Source organism: Miniopterus natalensis, chromosome 5, assembly GCF_054644295.1.
Source record: "Miniopterus natalensis isolate mMinNat1 chromosome 5, mMinNat1.hap1, whole genome shotgun sequence".
In the NCBI taxonomy this organism is placed as follows: Eukaryota; Metazoa; Chordata; class Mammalia; order Chiroptera; family Miniopteridae; genus Miniopterus; species Miniopterus natalensis.
Genome location: NC_142085.1, coordinates 69,649,445 through 69,674,980, shown reverse-complemented (window position 1 = coordinate 69,674,980; position 25,536 = coordinate 69,649,445). Strand labels below are relative to the sequence as shown.

Sequence of the window (25,536 nt, the reverse complement as noted above, 5' to 3'; positions counted from 1 at the left end):
AATTATTTCAAGTGGAATTTTAATACTATAGCGACTTAATACCCTATTAAGTTCTTAAAAATACACAAAAGCTCTTAATTAACAGCTAGAAATTTTACATTGCTTCTTTCTTTCTTGAACTCCTATTTCCATTGTACTTCCTCCTTAGAAATTTATCCTAAAGTAATATGTTCAATGGTACAGATCAATTACATTTTCCTGCAATAAAATAAGCGTATATTAAAGTTATAGTTGATCAAACAACAAAAATATATCACAAATTTTGGTAAAGTTAGTAAATAGCAAAATTTCAGCTTCATTGATAATGTGCTTCTTAATGAGAATAGGGTTTTTAGTTTTCTCAGTTTTATTATTAATGGATAGATATTACCTATTCCTAGTAAATTTAGCTTCAATTCTACTTCTATTTTTCAAATATGTATGTGTATGTATACATACAAATGTAAATAGGAATTTTAAAACTTACAGCAGTGACCTGCTTTTTAATCCTTTACAGTTCATAACATGCCCAAAATCACAGTGATCTATCATCAAATTATCTGTGATGATCTGCCCCCTGATAGGTCCTTCTTCATAACTGTTGAAAGCAAACCATTTGAAACAATCTGCCTTATGTACAGGTCTGTCACCCAGCTGTGATAGTCACCCATTTTGTCAGTTTCTGAGAAGTGTGCCTGAAAATGATGATGGACCCATCAGAGTGGGCACTGCGTTTCACTGCAGACCGAGTTTTGCCCTGGACCCGTTTATAGCAACTGAAAATCATCCCAAGTGAGCGTGAAGCAGCATTTGGGTAGAAGGAAGCCGGTATATATATTTGAGATAGAGAAGTGTTTTCTCCACCTTCTACACCAAGATGTGTCTAAGTACAAGAAATATCTAATGCATTTTTTATGGAACTGTCAGAATCATTTGGTTCGGGAACTACCTACGGTGGCAATAATAAGGAATAAGAAAAAGGAACTTCTCTAGGTAGAGAAATGCAATGACTAAGATTCCAGAGATATATTGTTAGTGAATAAAAATTAGTTAAAAAGAAAAGTAAGGCCTTCCAGTCCCAGGACAACTTAAAACTATTCTAGAACGAGGAGCCTTTGGTGTCTGACCTCAACTGTAAGAAGAACTTGCAGATCCCTGAGTGGGTACAAAGTTAGCAGATGACCTTCACGGATGGTAAGGACATAGTAAGTACAAAGTCAAGGATTTGGGAGAAACATCAATTCAAAGGTAAAACAGAGAATGTATTACCCTGGGTCTGAACTTAAAGTAGAAACGTGATCCAGCGCTATGTAGTTTGTCCCGTGAAGACAAAGACCCAACGACCTGTTGTGGCCAGAAAGAGCGCTGAGCATCTAGTCTCATCGGAAGAGACACCGAAACCCAGCAGAAGCTACACTCATGGGCTGGGGCGAACCAGCTCAGACGGGAAGCCTGGATGCAGCAAGTGAGACAGTTTACATGAACGCACTTTGTAAATCGTGCGCATCCCTTTATGAGTGTCAGTTGTGATGATGGCAGCTGTGGTGACGCCGTCTTAGTGGAGCCAGAGTAAGTCCAGAATAGGTCTTGCAGTCATGGCCTGAAGAATTCTGTCATTTGGAAAAGATCATGATTCATCAGCTTGAGTGTTGATACTAAGAGGTGAAATCATTACAGATCATTAAGTTGTGTAAATTGTGGACTTGCGACTGTGAAAGGAACGTGGAACTGAGTGTTAAAGTAGATAACGCACCCAGGACTGAGATCGTCAGCATATCGAGAGCAGGGTGTGTGTTTTCTATCTGGCGCTTCCGGTGTTTAATGCAGTAATTGGCACGTGGTAGGTGCTCAGGGAATGTTTGTGGCTAATAAACACCTAGAGCTTATGGACATTTAATTTAGGTGGGATTCTACAATGATTCAAAGAAGATGGGCAAGGTTAGCCGAGACAGAGGGATAATGAACTAAAACAAGCTGATACCTTTGTCATGTTTAAAGTTGTCATCAGGGAAGATGTCTGTGTCACCCCGTTAGGCATTAGGCAGAACTCTGGGCCAGATGGCAGGGGTGTTGTCCTGGAGTGGCCACTTTTCTATTTAATTCATTTATTGCTTTTGTACTTAGTATCTGAGATGTACTCAAATATCAGTAAGACACAGACTATTCCCTCAAGAAGTAATAATGATGTTATTAACTTTATTAGATTTTAATGATGTGAATAGATTTATTGCGTAGTTACTTTGTAGTAGGCAATGTGCTATGTGTTTTATATACATTGCCATTTAATTTTTACACCACATCTAAGAGGGTGATATTTTTATCCCCTACTTTACCAGTGAGACACTTTTTCCACCAGGTGAGTTAAGTGGCTGTGACAGGACTCATACTGACAACAAAGCACTTGCTATTCACAGTGTGCCGTAATGTTTATGACCTAACCCAGAAGATAAAACCAAAAATGCCCTGGGGGTGAGAACAAGGGAGATATTACAACACTTAAATAAGGGAGAGGTGTCCTCACGAGGTGGTGCTGAGGAGGGTCTGCATGGCAGGGCAGGCCTGCACCTCAGAGGCCCTGTAGTTCTGCAGACTCGCGACCACTCATGGCCCGATGTCCTGTGACTGTATGCATGAGGCTTAGTCATATGTCAGCTGGGACTAATTCAACAATATAACATTGGTGATCGTTTTAAGATAATAATGCTATGATTTAAAAATGAGTGGCTGGAATGAAAAGATATTAAAATACCCCAGTACCAGGCTTTCATGACATGTACACCTGCATCCACACGTGTTCTCAGGTAAGGAGCCAGTATATTCCCAATGGATGTCATGTCCTTTAAGCTTACCACAGTAAAGTGTGCTTTAAGATCTGTGATTCTAAGCATATGTTCTGACCAATTCCCATCCCCAGTCCTTGAAGGCTGTGTCTGATTTAATTTTCCAGCAGGTAGATCTATATGAAAAGGGCATTCCACCATGAAGAAACACAGGAAGGAAGTGAAAGGAACAGCAAACTGCCCAGTGTGGCGCGGAGTACAGGGAATAGGCGAGAAAGAGGGAAAGATAGGCGGGACACACTTTGGGATCCCTATCAAATTCACAGTGTCCCTTCCCTGAAACATGTTTGTGGTGTGTGACTTGCCATGTCTAATTGGACCAAAAGTGGACACTTGAATTGAGATGGACAGTCAGTTTTCCCTCGGAATTTAGAATTTAGACCGAGCATCCTGTTGTTCGGCTCTACACTGGGTTGGGATTGTACTCAGGGTTTCCCTGTCCCATCACGGGGATGTAGCAGAGAAAGGGAAGAATCTCCAAAATTAGGGCAAGGCACTTATAATTGGTGGGCAATGGGGAGCCACTGAACTCACAGGCATGGAAGGGGAAGGTGTCAGCCAGGGGACTCTCCCAATTCCCCTCCTTTCTGAGGAGGCTCCGCCGTGCAGGCATCCCTTCCTTTTCTTATTCTTGATTTACACTCACCCCCTTGGCTTTGGAAAATTATATTATCTCCCCCTCCCCCATATGCAGCTTATAAACCTTGGCAGTCCAAGTGTGTTGGAAAGCGCAGAAACATGGGCTCTCTTAGTCTTGATACTATCTAATAAGATTGTCTTCAGAGTTTTCTTTGTTGACAAAGCCATCTTGTTATTTTTAAGTGGTCCTTTTTCATACTCGGACAATGCCCCCTGGAGAAGGCTGCGAACAGCTTCTCACCACCTTTCATTCAAGGAGGGTTAATGTGGCTGCGTGTCCGCGGCAGGGCAGCCGCAGCCCCGGGAGCGGCCAGTGTTCTCATCAATCCCCCCGCCTTGTCCGCTGTCGGGATCCCGGCGACTGAGCCAGCACTCCAGAGGTGAGCTGCTCTTGGCTCGTCGATCCTGTCTCTCTCTCCGTTTGGCTCCTGCCTACATTTCCCTTGCTGGCTCTTGGTCTGCTCTTCGCTAACACACTGTAATCCTTGCCTGAGCCATAGGGGAGCACGCTCCGTGTTTGGTAACGATGACTCCGGATTGCCCCTGACATTCCCTTGCTGGCCTCTTTCCTGCCTCCCTTCCCTTTCAGGATGCTGTTTGCCATTCCTTAATAGGTATTGGGCTGATAAACATAAGAAAGGCTACCACCGTTCATAACAATCATAATAACAATCACCACCTTTTGGGTTCTTACTCTACGCCACGCACTGAAAGCACTTGGTAAATATTTTCTCATTAGATTGTGACCCATGTATGAGGTGTTTTCATATTTGTCTTAATTTTCAGAAAGAGTAGCTGAGACTCAAAGAGCTTACATGACTTTTCCAGTGACAAACCTAGTATGTGACAGAACCAGGACTTGAACCCACTTGTCATGCCCAAGTCTGTGCTTTTGTATACAATACTGTTTTTAAGTCATTGCCTGGTGACATTAAGAAAAGCACTTCTGAGAGGCCTCCACCTCCGTCATTTTCATAATATTTAGTCTTTGGCAGCCAAAAGTCCCAGTGGTGATTTTGTTTCTCCTTGTTTCACTGTTGTTGAAACCCGGGACCCAGAGTTCTCTCTGAGCTCCTGGTCATCTTACCTCCTTTAGCAGGAGGTGTTTACAGACATGCCTTCTTGACCTAATTAAACTGTGTAGAGGCCAGCTCTTTATCCCACTGTGCTTCTGTTAATGTTTTATTGGTTTTTAAATACCTTGTGTTAGATGTAATCAATAGCCTATTTCCTTTTAAGCAGTATCGCTGTAATTTTCTGTTAGGAATGGGTAGCTAAGTCTGATTCAGAGTTACATCAGTCGCCAGCACATTTTAAATGCCCAGCCTGGTGCTTTAGGTGTATTCTCGTTGAGTCATTGCAATAGCCAGGTGAGGTTGATAACAATATGATCTTCATTTTACAGAGAGGAAACCGAGACTCGGTGGAATAGCAAGCCACTGTCGCCTAGATTACGGCATCATTTTTCCCACTGGTCTTTTCACATATCCTCTTGTTTTCCCATCCTTTTTTCACCCTATTGCAAGAGTGATATGCTTTAAAATGTAAATCTGATCAGGCCACTTCTCTATGTAAGTTCCCTCAGTGGTTTCCAATTTCCTTTAGAACCAAGTCCAAAATCTTTAATATGGCTTAGGAAAATTGCCATATCTCACCCCTAAGTTCTCAGCCTTATATTTTACCTCTTTGTTCAAAACTTTTCTAACCCAATTCTATTGGTTTTCTTTTTATCTCTTGTATATGGCTATTTAAGTAAAAATTGTATTATGTGTCTTCCAAGTTATTTGACTAAACCTTGATCTCCTCTTTGACTATCCCTTATTGTGCCTGGTATATTAGTAAATATAGTAGTTTCATTCACATCTCTTCAGCTGTTGCTTAGTTATGCCATGCTTCATATACACAACCCATCAAAATGTTTTCCACATGTTGCAGGCTGAGTTATGGCCTCCCAAAGATGTCCACATCCTAATCCCCAAGACCAGCGATTGTGACGTATATAGCAAAAGGGACTTTGCAGATGTTCGAAGTTAAGAATCTTGATGAGGAGATTATCTTGACTTATCTGAGTTGGCCTAATGTAATCACATGGGTCTTTATAAAAAAAAGGCAGGAGATTTAAGTAAGTACTAGAAGATATGACCACAGAAGCAAGAGGTTGGGGCTATGAGCCAAGGAATATAGGTAACTTCTAGAAGCTGAAAATCTCAAGGAAACAGATTCTTCCTGAAGCCTTCAGAAGAAACACAGGGCTGCTGACACTTTGATTTTAGACATCCAACCCCCAGAACTGTAAGATAATAAATTTGTGTTGTCTTGTGCCACTAAGTTTATGGTGATTTTTCAGAGTGGTAAAGGAAACTAACATACCACACAACTCAACCTTCAAGATTCTACATTACTGAGATACTGAAGACATTCATTCAACAAACATCTATTGAGTGCCAGGCCCTCCAATTAAGATATTGCCCTCATGGTCTTTCTATTCTAATAGAGGGTAATATAAAATAAACAATAAATATCATGATAGAGTTATAAGTGCTATGTATTTAGAGAGAAAATTTAAAAAAGGAGGAGATTGCAACTTTAAAGTGGCTAGTGTGGACCTCAGTGAGAAAATGAGCAATGTGAAGGAATTAGATATATGGCCTTAGGGGAGGGCACTCACCAGGCAGAAAGACACACTGGTACAAAGGCCATGAGAAGGGAATGTACCTGGTGTGTTCCTGGAATAATAAAAAGGTCAGTGTGGCTGTGGCAGAGTGAGCCAGAGTAGAGTAGTAACATAATGACATCAGAGAGATGATAGTGGAGTGAGCTCATGTAAATCTTTTTTTTTTTAATAAAATGGGTTAGTCTTGGAGAGTTTGTGAACAGAGTTATAAGATGTACTGATGAAGGGGTTTTTTTGTTTTCTGGTGTTTTTTTTTTTTTAATTTATCTTTATTGTTGAGAGTATTACAGGTGTCCCATTTTTTCCCAATTGACCCCCTCCACTTCGCTCCCACCCCCTCCCCAGGCCTTCACCCTGTTATTGACTGTGTCCATGGGTTATGCTTATATGCATATAACTTCTTCGGTTAATCTCTTCCCACTCTCCACCCCCCTTCCCTCTTTCCTCTGAAATATGATTGTCTGTGGCATGCGTCAATGTCTCTGGATCTATTTAGTTCATCAGATTCTTTTGTTCATTAACTTCTTGTTAAAGAAGACCCTTCAACTCTTCCTGTAGTGCTGGTCTGGTGGTGATGAACTCCTTTAGCTTTTTCTTATCTGTGATGCTCTTTATGTGACCTTCAATTCTAAATGATAGCTTTGCTGAGTAGAGCAATCTTGATTGTAGTTCCACATTTTTCATCACTTTGAATATTTCTTGCCACCCCCTTCTGGCCTGCAAAGTTTCTGTTGAGAAGTCAGCTGACAGTTGTAAGACTGCTCCCTTGTAGGTAACTAACTGCTTTTCTCTTGCTGCTTTTAAGATTCTCTCTTGGCATTTTAATTATGATGTGTCTTGCTGTGGGCCTCTTTGGGTTCTTCTTCTTTGGGACCCTCTGTGCTTCCTGGACTTGTAAATCTATTTCTTTCCCCAGGTAGGGGAAGTTTTCTGTCATTTTTTCAAATAGGTTTTCAATTTCTTGGTCTCTTTCTTCCCCTTCTGGCACCACAATAATACAAATGTTGGGCCTCTTGAAGTTGTCTCAGAGGCTCCTTGTACTAACTTCATATTACTGGATTCTTTTTCTTTTTGCTCTTCTGGTTGGGTGTTTTTTGTTTCCTCATGTTCCAAATTGTTTATTTGATTCTCAGCGTCCTCTACTCTACTGTTGATTCACTGTAAATTATTCTTCATTTCAGTTCATGTAGCCTTCATTTCAAATTGGTACTTTATTATGTTATTGATTTTCTCTGTTATTTCCCTAATAGTATGCTTAAACATCCTTATAACCAAAATTCTGAACTCTGTATCTGTTAGCTTGCTTGGATCTATTTCATTTAGTTCCTCTTCTAGAGATTTCTTCTGTTCTTTCCTTTGTGACATGTTTCTTTGCCTCCACATTTTGGCTGCTTCCAGGTATTTGTTTCTATGTATTAGGTAGAGCTGCTGTGTCTGCCGGAATTTGTAGAGTGGCTTTGTGTAGTAGGTGTCCTGTAGGGTCCAGTGGCTCCGCCTCCCCAGTCACCTGAGCTGGGCCTTCTAGGTGCTCCCCTGTGTGGGCTGTGTGCACTGTCCTGTTGTAGTTGAGCCTTGGTTGCTGTTGGCGTCACTGGGAGGAACTAACCCCCAGACTAATCGGCTGTGAGGACCAGCTGCAACTACAGCTAGAGAGCTGCTGTGCTGGAGACACCCCTATGGAGCAGGTTTTACTTCAGTGGGGCTTTGTTGTTCACCAAGTGCGTCCCTTGAGTGTGTCTCTCCTGGATGTGGAAGGGTTGTAATCCAGCGTGGTCGAGTCTGACCACCAGGTGCACTGTCTCTGGGGCCTCCTGGGAGGTGCAAAGTCAGCCTGTGCCAGTGCCTTGCCCAGGGCCACCCACCATGAGCTACACAGCAAACTGTAGTTGGCTGCTCCTTGTGCTGGGCTTGGAGGTGTCCAGGAGAGGCCCAGCTATGAGCCAATGCAGCTGCCGCTAGTGCCAGGCCTGGGGCCACTTATCAAGCCGTTTGGGGCCCGCTGCTGCTTGTTTGAGAGATTTTAGGAAAGTCCTAAGCATGAGGCTCGAGAGGCCACTTGCACAGAAAAGCTCCTGGAAATGGCCCGGATGAGCTGCAGGTGGGGAGGGGCGGGGCCTCCGGGAATCACGGGGCGGGGCCAAAGGTGGGAGTCAGGTGCTGGCGACTCAAACATGGCGCCTGCCTGCCGGCTGTGTGCGCGGAGGACTCGCCAAGGAGCCATGGCCTCCGCCAGCCCGTCTGCCTGGGAGGAAGCCGCCCCTCCGCCTCTCGCCCGGATCTCAGGCAGGTTAGTTCCCCCCGAGTGTCCCGGGTCCTTTCAGCTGCTGCTGGGCGCTGGGCTCAGAGGGAGCGTCCGGGTGAGTCCGTGCCGGGCCCTTTAGAGGAGCTGCTGGGGCTCCCGCAGCCTCCGCGACCCTCAGGGACAGTCCCTGCGGGTTTCACAGCCTGAAGTTGTGGGTCCGTCTCTTCCCGGCCTGGAGCCCGGGGCTGGGGGCCTGCTGTGGGGCTGGGACCCCTCCCTCCTCCGGGAAATTCCCTCCCGGGTTTAACCCGCGGCACCGGGTGTGGGCCCGCAGCCGCGTCTCCGATTCAGCCCCGATCCGCCCGCGTCTCCGCCCCTCCTCCCGGTCTCGGTGCTGCTTCAGCTCCCTGGCTGTGGGGCTTCTGTGCAGCCAGGTCTCAGGAGGTTCCGAGCGATGGTGGTTCTGTGTTTTTGTTGTCATTGTGATGTGGTTGTGGGAGGCGGTGGCCGCAGCCGTTCCCTACGCGCCATCTTGTTTCTCTCCCGGATGCGCGCTTTAAAAGAATCGCTCTGTTTCCGTTTGGAAGATGAATTCAGAGGTGGGGGGTGGGGGTAACAAGGATGAAAACAGGCCAGTGAGAAGGTGATTGCAACAACCCAGGCGAGAGATGTTGCTGGCTCAGGCCGAAGTGGTGGCTGTGGGACTGGTGTGAAGCAGTCAGATGCTGGGTGTGTTTTGAAAGGTACGACCAACAAGGTTTCCTCACAGGTTCGATGTGGAAATGCAACTCCAAGGTTTTTGGTCTAATCGAAGGGAGAGTGAAGGATGCTGTAAGTAAGAGGGACTTAGGGCAAAGACCAAGAGTTCAGCCTGGGGAAGTTAAACTTGAGTCATGTTAGATATCCAAGTGCAGATGAGGCGTGGCAGCTGGGTATTAAAGTCTGTCCAAGAGAAGCCTGGGCCGGAGATACTTAGTTGGGATTGGACAGCATGGATATGGCATTTTAAATGATGAAGCAAAAGAGAGGCACAGGCTATGGAGGAGGATAGGGAGCGTGCAGAGGCTCTGCCGTGGGATTGGGGTACACAAAGTAAGGGGTGATTGAATTCCAAGTGATTGCAACATGTATAGAAAGGAGGTATTTTACCTTGGAAAATTCATTGTCTACTTTTACATAGAGGGACATACTCATTCTCTATGGGAAAAGGTACAGTTTTACGTAAAAATTCTTGATTTTTTTTACTAGCTAACTCTCACAAAATGCAATACAATGAGTCCACTTAAGTATCAGTATTTGGGTATTTTTCTTATAGCAGTAATATCAGTTTCCAGAACCCCATAAATCTCCACACATTGTCACTGAAGATATCTATTCCTTAAAAAGTGAAAAATGAGAATGCTGACTTGAAATAAGGACAATTTTGTGGTTTGGGGGATGCAATTCCCAAGTGTCCGTTTTGTCATCTCCCACCCCCCATCTGACAGGCTGTCCTTCTACTCTAATCTGCTGCTGGTGTTGGATGATAGCACTTACCATGTGTTTGGCACTTTATATTTTATGAAACCCTTTCATGTAAACTTTCATTTATTCCTCATGATGGTTTTAAGGAAGCAGATAATGTTATCCTCATTTATGGATGAAGAAATTTAGTTTTAAAGCAGCAAAGCAATTTACCCAAGGTTATCAAGCAAATTTTGGACTTGACTCAAACTTAGAGCCCCTAGTTCTTTTATTAGTTTTTAAAGATACATAAAAATCTTTAAGTTTATTAGTTTTTTTAAAATGTCAGTCCAAGGTAAGAAAGAGGGTGAAGGGCATTTTCTGAGCTGGTTGGAAATGGTCTCTGGTAGCTATCAACAAGTTGCGTAAGGTTGTATAAAATGTAACCTAAAAAAACTCCCTAAGCTGTTATAAATTTCTTGCAGGAATGTCTCTTAGTTCTTGTATGCTTGCCTCTTGCACAGATTAGTTAGCATATAGGGCATAACTATTCCTTGGTTGTTCCAAAGCTGCCTTGACATTGGTCGAAATTGGAAAGCATGATGTAATGGCCAGTGAAGAAACTAATTGTGTGTCTGGGCTCACTAAAATGGGGTTTTGATTACTAATGGTCCTGATTACCCCATTTTGTCCAAAAGTTCCTGTCATTCTTCTCTTTTGTGTTTTCTAAAGTCTGTACCATGAGAATACCTCGAGGAGAATTAAAAAACAATATCTGAGAATCCTTGGATACATTTCTGAGTACTGATGAGAAGAGAGAATAGTGCTGGAAATGAGTGGTACTGTGTTGCTATAAGCACATTGGCATGGGGGTAGATTTCCAACTTGATTATTTGCTGCCATGGATGAGAAGTTTGGCTTTATGGGGATGAAAAAAGGGGGGCCTTTGGGGAGCAAAAGGGATAAGACAGATGCAACTACTCCTGATGGTTGGGTACCCAATATGTGGAAAGCATCAGAGGATGACTCCAGAAAGGAGTGGGAATATAGAAATAATGCTTATTAATAAGGTGCACATGCAAATGGAGAGGAAACAATATACTCCAAATGGCAGCATCTAGCATATTTAGTTAGATGCTTCCATGTAAAAAAAAAAAAAAAGGTGCCAGAGAGTTTGGCGATGTAACTCGGGAATAAAATTAAAGAGAACATTGGAAGAAATGGGAGAACTTTTAAAATCTCAAAGAGTGTTAACATTGAGTGTTATCTGATTTCTATCCCAACACCCACCCCAAATGTGTAGAGTTATATTCCAGGCACACATGTATGTTTTTGGAGAGTACGATTGGTTTAATGTAATCTGTGTGCCCAACCTAAACAAAGGAAGATATTGCCAAAAGCATTAAATGGGTACTTCATGGCACAACCACCAAGGAACCTAGACCTACTTCACTGTTTTTCCTAAGTTTATCTGTGGTTGAAAATAATGGGAAAGTGATATTTACTTTGGTTAAGTTGGAAGTAGTGGAAGAAGATAATGACAGGCAATCAAAATCTCTATAAAAATTTTGTTTTATAAGAAACGGGAAACCAAATCTTAAGATTTAGATCTAATAGAACACTGACTTGGGAATTAAAAGACAGGTTACTGCTTATTATTAGTCTGATAATATGGAGCACATCATTAAGTTTTATTTTTGTTATCTGTAAAATGAGGGTAATAAGACTATGTCAGTGAGTCAACTCATTCAACAAACATTTCCTGGGTGGCCACCCTGTGCCAGGCTCTGTGCTAGCCATTGAGGATGCAAAGCTATCTGTGTCCACAAGGACTTCAAGATTAACTGGACGATATGATTATTGTAAATAGGTTTAATGAGATGCATATAAACACACTGTGCACATGGTGAATCACTACATAAGTAAAAGATACTATTATTTTTGTTAGTGAGCGTTCATTAAGCACTGACTGTGATAGACCCCACACAGAACATAGTAGTGTTAAGCCGCCGTAAGCGCTCTAGTCTTACATTGCTTTTAATTTTACTTCCTGTTAAGTGCGTGTATTTCTAAGCATAACTTCCTTGAAAACAAAGACATTCTAAGAAGCAATTAGAGTTTCACACCCACACCATGCCCTTCTATTCATTAGCTCTCTCTCTCTTTTTATTATTATTTTGAAAATACCCAAGCTGAAGGAGAGAAACAGCCAAGAGGAAGGGGCCAGGGAAATGTCCCAGCTGCCATTAACAGAATGGCAGAAATTCACAAGCAAAATGTGACTCTGGGTGTATTTTGAAGGCAGAACAAACAGGATTTTCTCATGGGTTGGATATAAACTTTGAGAGAAACAGAAGGTTCAAGTATGGTCCCAAAGATTTTTAGCTTGAGAATCTGCAAAGATGTGTTTGCCATCATTTATGATGGGGAAGCCTTCAGAGAGAGAAGGCTGGGAACAGAGTGGTAGAGATCATATGCTTCAGTTTGGAATATGTTATATTTGGGATGTCTATTAATTTCCAAGCAGAGATGTTAGTAAGTAAGGGAGTTAAGATACGTAAATCTGAAGTTCAGGGTAGAGGTCTGGGTTGGGGGAAAATGGGGACATTTGTAATAGTGTCAACAATAAAAATCAATTAAAAAAGAAAAAGAAAATGTGAACTCTGAGTGTCATCAGCATCTTTATAGGAATCTGGGTGTTATCACCAAAAGAATGAGTATGGACTTAGAAGAGATGAGAGCCAAAAACAGACCCAAAGCATTTCAGCTTTTAAGAAGTCAGGAAAAGAGGAAAATAAAGCCAAGAGATAGGAGGAAAACCTAGAGAGTGTGGTATCCTAAAGCCAAGCGGAAAAAAGTGTGTCAGAGAAGAGGGGACCACCAACTGTGTCAGCCTATCAGATGAACTTATCAAATGTTAACAAGTAAGAGGAGGACTGACAACTGATTGTTGAATTTAGCATCATAGAGCTCACTGGTGATTTTGACAAGAGCGGGTTCAATAGAATGGCCGGTGGGAAGCTGGGCGGAAGAGGGCGGAAGGGAGACGGGAGGAGAAGAATTGGGGAGGGTGTATGAAAACATTTTCAGAGAGTTTTGCTTATGAAGAAGATCTGACAGGAGAAGTGGGGTCAAGGGAAGGTGGTTTTTCTTTTCTTTTTTTTAAACATGGGATAAGTGACAGAATGGAAATGATCCAGTAATGGGGTGGTTAATGTTGCAGGTAAGGGGAGAATTGCTGGAGACATATAAGAAGTATTAAAGTAATCAAACAGGGGGCGGCTTTAATGCCTTGGTCACTTGTGTTAGCAAGCTGAAACCCAAGCCTGAGCAGATTGCTCTCTATGCTTCAGGGTTAAGAAAAACATCCAGTCACTGTCAGCTAGGCTTTCCCAAATAATGCAACCGCTTAAGCTATAACCAACCGAATAGTTTCCTTGTTTGCTTCTTTGTCTTCTCTGTCAGACCTTGTCCCTTGCTCCTGCAGAGAGCAGTCCGAACCACTTCCAGTTTGGTGCCCCATGATTGGAATTAACGTTGGCTCAGATAGACTCCCCTCAATTTAAATATGCCTCAGTTTACCTTTTAACAAAAGAAATGGGGTGTCACAGAATAAGTACGTGAGAGAAAAGGGGATGTAGTTCACAGAATGAGGGCCTGGCTTTCGGGAGGTACACAGATAGAGGAACCACTGTTCCTCTTATTACTGGGAGGGAGCTCAAAGGATGGGGGGCAGGCTGTGCCAGGTGGGTAGGCGGTAATGGTGAGAATCTGGGAAGTTCTTTTCTGGGTGCTTCCATTTTTTTCAGTGGAGTAGGAATCAAGGCTATCTGTTGGGAGTGAGGACAGGGAGGAAGCGTTGGAGGTTTCAATTGAGCAGGTATGAAATTATCATTTAGGGGAGTAGAAGAGTGAATGGACTAGGGAAGTACAGTGTGATTGACCGCAGGGTACCATCAGGGCCTGTTTTGGGTAGGATGGCCCACTGTGCCTGTTTGCCCAGGTCTCAGGTGCTGTCTGGGATTTGGACTTTCAATGCTAAAACTAGGATAGTCCTGCTGGAACCAGGGGGGTTGGCCACACTAGTTCCTAGGGATGAATTTAAAGAACTTGGCGGTTATTTGTTTTTCTGCCACCATGAACAGCTACATGAGTGCAGGGTTAAATTAGGTAGGTAGACGGAGAGAGAGATTTCGATTTAATCAGAGTTGTAGTTTTGTTAAAGAATATGACAGACAGTATGATCTACCAATTCCATTGCTAGGTTTATGCCCAAAAGAATTGAAATCAGAGTCTTAAAGAGATATTTTTACACTGATGTTCATAGCAATATTGTTTACAATACTAAAAGGTGGAAGCAACCCAAGTGCCCATGGACAGATAGATGCATAAACAGAATGTGGTAGATACATACAATGGAATATTATTTAGCCTTAAAAATGAAGGTAATTCTGACAAATGCTACAACATGGATAAGCCTGAGGATATTGAGCTAAGTGGAATAAGCCAGTAACAAGAAGACAAATACTGTATGATTCTACTTTTATGAGGTGGAACCTAGAATAGTCAAATAGCCCTAGAATAGTCAAAGTCATAGAGACAGAAATTGAATGGTGGTTTCTGGGGCCTGAAGAGAAAGAATACAGTGGACATAAAATGGAACTTGTATTTCCCAGCACAGCCAAGGCTGAGCCTCAGTACAATATCTGTGCAGACTCCAGGAACTGGATTTTATACTGTCCTCTCAAATGAATACATTTCAAATACAAAAGCACAGTTCTACACCTTTTGCCTCATGCTTGTGAAACAGAATCTGGCCACGCATTTCTGCTACTGGAAAAAAGTCCATTGTTTATTTCATATTTTATGTGCGGGCTTTAATTTTTCAGTAAATCACTCTTTTACCCCCCTCTTTTTCTTTTTCTTTTTTTTTTTTCTTTTACTTTTTTTTTTTTTTTTTAAGCTGAGATTAAAGTTACCTAAAACTAGAAAAAAGGAAATGGAGCATATTTCTATTTGGGTCAAGAGGGCAAAGGCCAGTAGAGGAAATAGATCAAAGAAATAACTGTAGTATTCATTTCAAAATCTCTAATGTCTAACTTACCTATAGGCTACTACACTAGAGTTTTACAGTGCATTTCTTTTATTTATAGTCCTCATAGGAAGTCAATTTGTCAGTACTTTGGTCATGCACTGAAAAATTACTTAATGAGCCCTGGTTTTCTGTGTGCCACGGTGGAGGTGGATTATCGTGTCAAAGTCAGGCCACCGTGGCTGTGATACTGTCCAATGCAATTCAGAAATTCCTGACTGACCTTCACGTTATGAACAGATTTCTGCTGTGTCTCAGCATGATTTTCTGGGACTTTCACTAACTTGGCAATTTGCAATATTGATCAAGTGGAAGTTCTATTTAAGTCTCTGCTACAAAATACCAGGTTGTGAATTTTTTTAAAGGTCAAGGTACAGGTTTTACTTGAGTACATTTCATGCAGAAATTAAAGTGATTTTTCTTGCTCATTCCCCTTAAATGTGTCTAAGATGGGCAGAGATTTGGAGAAACTCTGGGTGTAAGGGAGGTGGTAGCATTTAGGGGGCCAGTGTTCAATGAGTTTTGGCCAGGGAGAACCACCTGTAAAGAGCAGCTGAGGGGCACAAGGGTATAGTTAGGAAGATGGTCATGTGAGCAGAAATGTCAGGGATGAAGCAGCTCTTCTTTCTTGGAAACACTGAGAACCTCTCTCTCTTTCTTCCCACCGTGGGATTCAGCCAGGGTCCAACAGGAGACAGAAAACACGCACACAGTTGAATAAAGAAAGTTTGCGTAAAGAATTAACAGGAGATTTCAGTCATGAGGGATTGGTTAATTCTGAACCAAGACATGCTAACAAATGCAAGACTAGCAGGTACAGAGGCAGCCATCACCCCTGGTGCTGAGATGGAGCACCCAGGAAAAGCCACATCTTCCAGGATGGAGATGCAGATCTTTGTGAAGGGGGCACAGTGGAAGCTCGCAGGGTATGGGAAGTTTGCTGGGAATCTTCCCCCTGGAGTGCTGGGGGAAGCCATCCTTCAGAGGCGCTGTGTGCAGAAGTCTGCAGACTGTGGAAGGGGTAGGGGTGGGGCAGCTGTTAAAGTTGGGACAGTCATGCCCACCAGTGCTTGCTGTGAAGTTTCTCCATGCGTGTGAGTAGGGAAACTATTTATGGGGATGTGATGAACAGTGGTCCTCCCCTGGGAAATTCCCTGGGGGAAGAGGGTTTCAGAGAAGCGAGTCACAGTGAGACACCCCATCATGGGCACTGCTGTGATGTCTTCTGAAGGGAGAATGCCAGGGAAGCAGCCACAGACAGGGTTCACTTGCAGCTGGCCCCTAGGCATTGCCGGAAAATTCACACACTCTGCAGAAGCCCAACCTGTGGAGCCTGCGGCCCAGGCAGGGAAACCTCCTCCCCCTCCAGTGGCCCTCTCCCGACAGTCAAATGCTGGGCCATCGGGCAGTGGAGAGAGATTAGAAGAATTCAGCTCCTTTATTGCAGAGCAGAGGGAAAGGTAGATTTGGAGATGTGAGGTAATAAATCCATAACTCACACTATGCTCTAGTCATCTCCCAACCACCTCTCGTTCCCTGAATGAGGGTGACCCTGTGCTCCCTGCTTCCTGGAGAAATTCCATTTGAACTAAAACGTTTGCTGCAAGGTGCCCTCTCTTGTTCCTAAAGCCTACTATGAAATTCAAGGTCCCTTAATGAAGAAAAAGACGTAGTGCACAGGGTAACATGCCCCACACATAAAACAATTACAGCTGTGTGCCAGGTGTCATTACTTGAACAAGCTTCCCAACAACACCTAGAGATTGATCTGAGGCTCTGGTAGAAAACAGCAAGAAAGCAATTTAGAAAAGCAATAATAAAATGGATGGTGGCGGCCAAGTCTATTCATAGGGAATTGCCTTAAATATATTTGCCATTTTAGTTTTCTAGAGTGTTTCCTTCGTAATTACATGGAGGCCTCTAAGGAACTCTAGTTCCTTTATCAGCTCTTTCAAATTACATCTGTAGAAGACAAAGCAAATAGTTCTTCAGGTCAGCATAGTTTTCATATTTATTTTCCATGTATGTTTCTTACAAACAATGCTAAAGAAATGCCACTTAGTCTTAACACAGAAAAACTGAAATCGAGCCTTTTAATAGGATTCTAGTCAATGAAAATTAAACCAGAATCTACTTGGATCAGAGACTACTTCTCTGGCAGATTTGGTAGATTTGCTTGTTTGTCTTTATTTTCTTTCTTTGAGCTAAAGATCCCCCTCTCTGCACCCTGCTCCAACATACTCCAATACCCATGAAAGAGTGCAGCTATAGTAGTCACTACCTGGATAAGAGACCTGCTCCTGCAGATGTCTGCTGCAGAGGGGGCCCCACAGCTCAGGTGTGTGTAGCTCAGTGCCCTAGAAAGGAGAGCAAGAAGGCTGTCAGAGCTGGATCTGATAGTGCCCAAGAATTGGGATTCTCTGGTCTCCGAACAATGATGGACTTGCCCAGCCTTTTTGCTTTCACTACTCCTAAAGATGATGATGAAAGATAATCCAGAATAGAAACAAAAGAAGCAATTTCCTCTTTGCTTAGAGTGGAATTTGGCTCATATCTTTCAAACATAAACTAGGACCCATGCGGGAGCTGTTTAAAATAATCAGCACATAGCACTGGGCCAATGGTTGTGTTTAGCACCTAAAGGCATGGTAAATGTTATGTTTTATATATTTTACAAAAAAAGGGCAATCAAAATATAGGCAGCTAAAAATGAAGAAGAAAAAAAAAAGGAGCACAGTGGTTGCCAGGCAGTTAATAATAATGTTATTTTTCTGGGTTTTGTGATGTTTATGGCTTTGTCAGCATTTTTGAATCTATAATGATTTCTTTTTTCATTCTAAATATTCACTTTATTAAGAGAAAGTATGGGTTAAACACCACCAGGAAACCGAGTAACAGATTTTTCTTTTATGAATAAATAAAAATAAAATGAAAGGGAAGTTTGGAATGGGGAAGGTTTTGGAGACACAGAAGGGACATCAATAAGTTAAGGACAGCATCTTTAGGGCAATTATATACAGGGAAATAGAACTAATTCCAAGTCTACATATGCACACAGGAAACCTAGAAGTTTGGAGAAAAAAGTCACTGAAGAACAGAATCAAGTTTTTAGCATCTGTTAAATTTATCTCTAGGGAGATCATGCGTTTAACAGAAACTATAGTCTCAGATATCCAACGGGATCAAGGTATCCCTCAGAGCTTTTGAGAGTTGAGTAATCTGATACTATCCCTATTCCATCTTATTTTTCTAGAAATTAGAGTGTGCTGATTTTAAAAACTTCATTGTAAGACTTTCAAAATTATTATTACTATTACTATTATTTATCATAGAAAGACAGGATGGCTTCAGGGACTAATAATCAGCTGAATTACTTTTCAGATTGCCTTGTACAAACATTCCCAGGCTGGTAGTGGCCAAAGCCCGTTACTGTTGGACATTTGTACAATAGACCATTGTATTTATGTTTCCCTAGACTCAAGCCTGAAACAGGAAGAATATCTGCTTTAGGAGCCATCTCTGTCTGATCCCTAACTTTTCCGTAATTGTTTGTGTTCCCTAGCTGCCTCTGATTTTTGTTGTTTGCTGAAGTCCCGCTGTGCTATCATTACATGTACCATGAAACCTGATCACTTAGCAGAGTTGCTTACAGCATATCCAGTACTAGGAGGGGATGCAAAATCAGAAATGCATTGAATAAACTTCTCCTACTGTATAAGCTGCTCCCCTAAAGAGAGTTAAGCTCACTGGGAGCCTGTAATAACCCAGGCCACGGGGGTACCACTTCATAAATTATCATTTCTTCATGGTAAGCTTTCCTCTTCAGTTGCAATTTTCCTTGGCTGCTAGTGGTGACTGCCTGCAAATTCCAAAAAGAGAGAAAGTGGGGCAATGATAGGCAAATAATAGAAGCAAGGTCCAGAGCTTGAAATAGTTTTTGGGCAGCATTGCTGACTGTAAAACATTGTCTACTGAGTGGGGTAATGCTAGATGTTTTACCCATCCATCCATCTGTTCACCCAGATGGCAGAATGAATATTCTAAAAACAACTTGAACATTGTGGAGGGAAAGTTGTAAGATTAAATACAAAACCCCAAATGTAGGTGTAAAAAATTAATCATACAATTAGAGTGTGGAGGAACCCCTACCATGAGCACATGTGTGCATGTGTGAAAAATAACAGGTGATTAAATATGAAAAGCAAAGCAGAGCCTATACATCCGCCAAATAGCTGCTAATAAAAACTCTGTGGCTGTGTAAACAGAATTAGAATGTCTATCTCCGTGATTTAATAGTCATGTGTTCCTTGATGATGTTTCACTTACATCAGCTGTTGGTTTTGAACACCATGTTTGAGAGGAACATTGCACGTGGGAATTCTGAAGCTGAAACTAGTCATGAAGCTATTGGAATGTGATACTAGGAGCTGCTGGTGCCCATCTTTCCAGCTATGTGAAGATACTTCTCTGCAACATGAGACTAATGCTGACAAATATGGAGACAGATATGGTTTGTCAGTATTTTAAGTATCTTCATCAGGCGGGTGCTTAACATTTCAAATATTATCAAAATATTCACCAGAGCAGTTGCTATTAGTTTAAGGAAGGGAATGTTAGAAACAACTTTTTCATTGGTGAAATGACTCATTTTCAAAATAGATGTTTGCTTAGGGACACTGTACAGGTACAAAGTATAAAAATCCAGGTAGCTCAGAAGACTTCCACAGTTATTATGGTGAAGAAATCCCAGTACAGAGACTCACTAGCGCAGGAAGCCCTGGATGCCCAGCAAGGGACAACACTGGGAAAATAAGAGCCTTGTCCCCAAGGTAACCTCCCCTCCCCCAGCATATCACTGGTCATTGGGTGCAGACCCCTAGAAAGTTTCCTCCCTAAAGATAACATCTAGGCATCAGTTGTATTTTAGTTCCAGGCCCAGAAAAGCAGCAAAGCCGGACAAGTGATGCCATGGCTGCCTCAGGACCAGCTACACTGACAAATGACCCCCTGCCTTGTCACCCCAATCATGGAGACCATGACCCTGAAAGAGCAAACCTGGAAAGTTGATGAATATTCTATTGAGACCCTCCCCTGAGACCTCCCCTAAGATTTCCACCTGAAGAAAGAGATAAGTACACTCAGGACGAAGCGCCCCATCAGGGCCGTCTCCATCCCCCTTCTTCCTTCTGAGGGGACCCCAGGAGACTTGCAACCAGGGTAGCAATGGACAGCAGCAGCTGGCCCCAGGCTTACCCCCGAACCTGTCTCCAAGGCCCCCTTCTCTCTCTTACTTCCCAGTGAGCCAAAGCAGCCCAGCCTAGACGCTCCTGTCGCCTCTTCTATGCCCTTCCTTGTATCCCAAGTATATTTTTGCTGCCATCATGGGCCCAATATCCTTTGGCTCAGTGCTGTGTAGCCCTTCCCTTTGGATATCCCTATTTCCTTTTAATTAAATAAAATTTATATTTCTTTATTCACCTCTGAGATGGCTATTCAGCCTGCCCGTGCACTACCAACCTTAAGCTCTCCATAATGTTTGATCTAGAAAGCGTAAAGGTTGTTATATGAGTTTTTCAGTGTCTAGTTCTATGCAGGGAGCTGTGACTGCAGTGACCATATTCCACTTGTATGTATTTATAAAGGGTTTGCAGACAATGAGAAGGAGGTTACTGGGTTACTATTCACTCTCTCTCGAGATTTTTATTTAATGTCTGTCTTATTGCCATGAGGAAAAGTAGTTTTATTAATCGTTCAGAAATACATTAGATTGAGTCAATTATAGCCCTTTCATTAAGAAAATTAGATTTTTTTTCATATTTGCACTATGTGGACTGCAATAAACACACAAACCAAACACTTTGAGGAGACGCTCAGCCTGTAAATTATGAAACAGTTCAGATGGATTTATCAGGCAGAGGAGGTTGTTTAGAAGCAGGGGAGAAAGAAGAATTTCAAAAACTCATTATCATTTAATCAATGAGTAAATATTTTTTTAGTTGTGGTGATAAAACTTTCATTTCAAAACCATTACTTAGCTTAGAAATTCATTTATCATCTGTCTTTTTGAAAGGATTCTAAGAGACACCACATAATTCTTACAATCTCTTTGGGAATATCGAAACACTCTAGTTGCAACATGTCAGCTTTTTTCAGTGTCTGTTTCTGTTGTTACATATTTTATTAAATATGATACTTTCATTCATCTAATCATTTCTGTAAGAGTCCAGGTTTTAGATTTCCCTATTTGGATTACCTTTCCCTCTTCTTCCCAAATCCCTTATGGCCAACTTCAAGTCTATTATATTGTGATTTATAAGAAATGTATATTTGGTCTTTCCTCTGATTTCTGGCACAGAGCTCTGAAACCACTGGGATTTCGGAAGTGAGAAGAGTGATAAGGGTGTCTTTTGTTATGCTGATGTAGCAACTTTTGGCAAGTACTTAGGTAACCTAAGGATCCACTCTGGTGAGAAGGTTGGACCGTTCAGTAGTCTCCCCATCCCTTCCCACCCCCTGCCCCAACCACCACTTGACTTTTACTTGAGGGTAGAGGGACTGCAGGTTGAATCAATCACCAGTGGCTAATGATTTAATCATTTATGCCTATGTAATGAAGCCTCCATAAAAACCCAAAAGGATGGGTTTCAGAGAGCTTCCCGGTTGGTAAACACGAGGAGATTGGGGGAGAGTAGCACCCTTGGAAAAGGCATGGAAGCTCTGCACCCTTTTATAATAAACCAGTAGTCTAGTAAGTAAAATGCTTCTCTGAGTTCTGCAAATTAATCAAATCCAAGAGGGAGGTCATTGAAACCTCTGATCTATAGCGGGATGGTCAGAAGCACAGGTGACAACCTGGACTTGTGACTTGCGGTTGGTGTCTGAAGTGGATGGGGAGCAGTCTTGTAGGACTGACCTCTTAACCTGTGGAATTTGACACAACCTCCGGGTAGATAGTGTCAACATTGCATTGAATTATAGGACACCCAGCTCATGTGTAAGAATTGCTTGGTGGTGTGGGGAGGAAAAACCCGTACGTTGGAGTTGGGTACAGAATTGTCATTGGTGATCAGAAGTGAGATTGGAGTCAGAATTTTAAAGTCCCAACAGGGACTCAAAGCTACTCCTGATGACCCCATGGAACCCCTTCTCCCCCGAGCTTCTTTGTACCCTGAATTTAGCACCGACGTTGTCTTGCTTTCTCTTGCTGCTAATGCTACAGTCAAGCAGCTCTTTGGGTTTTGTGTAGTCAGTCGTCCCCCCGCCCTCATCTCCAGGATTGCTCCCACCTCTCAGCACTGGGGAGCACTGTGTCCAGGTACATCTGTACTACCTGGTCCTTCCCATGGCCATGTTGATTTGATCACAAGAGGTCAACACTCGGTTTATGCACAGACAATCACGCTTTCTCTTTAGGGAATTTAACATTTGGGTTGAGAGCAACAATCCTTCTCTGTGCGTTTCTGGAAAGCAACTTTTCTAATCAGAGGTTGTCTGTTTACATACAGCCATAGCAGGGAAGACCGTCTGGAGAGAAACATAGATGGAGGCAGAATAGTTGCTGGGGAACCTGATGGTTTTCAGGCCTTGATTACGTGTCCTTATGAGGTCCGGCTTCTGTTCTTTCCTTGGGTTCCACAAAAGACCTTAATATTCTGATAATACAAACCTTTGTGCTGTTTTGATGCTTTTTTACTTATGTGCTAAAGAAACTTGGGTAAGATGTGTTTCTCATCTCAACAGTGCCTGTGTATTTTAGGATTAAAAGTATTTATGGCAAGAAAGGTCAAGAGTAATAGCTTTTACTTTTCTTCTCAATGAGAACAGCCCTGGGTTCACGATAACTACTTTTTAACCAAAACTTAATCCTGCAAGCTCCATTTTATTCAAGTGATATAACAGTAAGAAAAATAATAACCTAAGACTTTACTTTCAGGAAGTATTGAGCCTAGTGTGAATGTTTCAACTTAGAATTCACGATTCCAGGGCTTCCTGACTAGGTGACCTTGGGCATGCCAATTATTTTAAGCATCTGGTTTTTCATGTATAACATGGGCTTGATAACAGCGCTGCCCTAAGAGCTGCTGAGAGGATTAACTTGGAGATTGTGCTTTTAGTGCCTCTACTTGGCACGTCTCTGTACTTGGCACAGCGATCAGTCGGAACTGAATGTTCAAGTGAGAGAAAGCTTTAGTATTGTCTTTAGCAACAAAAGAGTGATCCTGGTGCATGTAGTTGAGTGGGCCGGAGTTACGACAGCCTTCGGATGAGGTTTTACTTGCCGAAGCTGTGGGTTCTCCACTCTGCTTTCTGCAGTGTCAGCTTCATCCTCGGGTTGCATTCTGAGGTCCCTTGGCAGATCTGGGCTCTCCCCACTTAGCAGCAAATTGGACGCAGCAGTCCCAGCTGTCACATCCTTATGTACACTGTACTAACTCCGGAGAGGGGTGCATCTTTTCGAATAGGCCTATCAGAAAACTAATTAGTTCTGATGGGATTCCTCATTCCCTCCGCCACCGTAGGCAGGAGCGCGGGGTGGGATTCACTGATGAAATTATTACCACCCATCCCACGCATTTGGGGTAGTGGGAAGGGGAGGCTCAGTCCCAAAGGAAATGTAAGGGGTCTTCGCAGAACTAAGGGAAATAGATGTGGGCAGAAGTCTTCCCCAGCTCAATACACTTCATAAATATACCTCAATTTTATCTTAGAAAAGATTTTTGAAACCTACACAAAAGAGTATATTATCTTCCTCAATTATATATGAGCACTTACAATTGTTGCATAAACTTTCATTAGCGCACATTTTTACAAATAAATCCTAAGAAATATTTTATTCTTAATTTTTTTGTTGTTGTTGTTTTTTTTAATTTCTTTATTGATTTCCGAGAGAGGAAGGGAGAGAGAGAGAGAAACATCAATGATGAGAGAGTCATTGATCGGCTGCCTCCTGACTGGGGATGGAGCCCGCAACCTGGGCATGTGCCCTGACTGGGAATTGAACCCCGATTGCCTGGATCCTAGGTCAGTGATCAACCTCTGAGCCAGGCCCGGCCAGGTTTATTCTTAACTCTTAACTCTCAATCTCTTTCTCTCTTTCCCTGCCTCTCTTGCTCCCTCCATCTCTATCTGCTTATGTAGAAAGAGATTAGCTGACCTATCCTATATCTCCTGGAAGGCTCATGAAGTATTATTTATATATTTAAATACAATCCTTGATGGTTTCAAACCTCGAACATTCTCAATAGAGTTGCTAATGCAAAATATATCCCAGTGACACATGGTTGCCTAACATTTGTAGCATTTCTTTGGTGCATTTCAATATGGAGCTTATATTTGATAGTGATGGTTGTTTTTTTTCTTTCTGTTCACCATGTCTTAGTATGTCTGGCATGTCTTTCTCCATCAGCAGTCAACTATCTCTAGCTGATATTTCAGATTTAGGAATGATGGGCCTTGTCCCTGAAGTGCCCATTGGGACACCATTCATGAATTCTGTGTGTTCTGCATAGTTTGCATTTTAGTCAGCCAATCCAAAACATACTCTCCAAATCTGGTGGAAGTCTGTTTAGATATTTCTTTCGTGATTTTTAAGTCAATAATTTTCTTTCAATTATGTGTAAGAGAATGGGCTATATTAGAAATATTATATAGATGGATTATATAAAATGACATTAAATAATAGGCTGACCTTTTTTTTTTTTTTTTTTACTTAAAATCATTGTTTTGTGTTAGGTAATTCAAAAGTAAGTGATTAAAAAATTCTCTCCATGTTCTTATGATTATGTGTTATTATCTAAGAGTTGGAGTGTCAAAAGTTCAATATAAAGTAATTAAAAAAAAAAATCAATCATGTATTTGGCCACAAATAATCTGTCCCTGGCTCCAACATTACCAAACAGGTAAGACAATTTATATATGTGCATGTAAAAGCTGAGACTGAACTATCAATAAAATTTGAAGTAAAAAGCTGTAATTCTTTTCTTAAGCTTTTAAACATTATTTTAACTTCCTGAAGTAATATTTACTTCACAAAAAATGTAGCAATGTGAACATAGGATTAGGAAATGGAAAAAAAAAATCCATCATAAGTGAACAGATTGGGTGAGCTGGATTTTAGTTTTAAATTAAGCTGGGAAAAGTCAACTGGTTCCTTGCTCACCTTCTCTTCTGTTAAAGTACAGTTAGTTTTCAAAAGATTAAGTATTGACTCTCAGGCAAATATAATGTGAGTATATTTGGAAGATTTTATTTAGCTCATTTTTATTAATGAGAGAACCAATAAGATGTTAAAACTGGCCTAAAGAGCATTTGAGAAGCTACCCACACAAGCACACACACCTACAGGAATATTAGGATAATATTTGTAATGGATACAAAATTGTTACTTTTGGGATTGTCTCTTCCACCAGGCAGAAATTGTGTACATCTCTTCTAGACAAGTCTACAAGATACCTTTGACCCTACGGAGTTGGAAAATAGCCTAGTCAATAGAAAGCCAGGCCTAGTAAGAACACTCAACAATTTCTTTTGCCCATTTCCAAGTTATGAATAATTTTTCTGATACCTTTACTCTTAGTACTTTTAATGCTAAAGTATCCACAGTCCTCTACCTACTTACTTCCTTAGT

At 41.9% G+C, this 25,536-nt stretch overlaps 1 long non-coding RNA gene across 2 annotated transcripts in view; it reads left to right on the top strand.

Annotated features, from left to right (window-relative positions):
- Positions 1-25,536, top strand: part of LOC148093127 (uncharacterized) — a 63,679-nt gene that overhangs the window by 3,936 nt on the left and 34,207 nt on the right. The gene's annotated exons all lie outside the window — the stretch shown is intronic.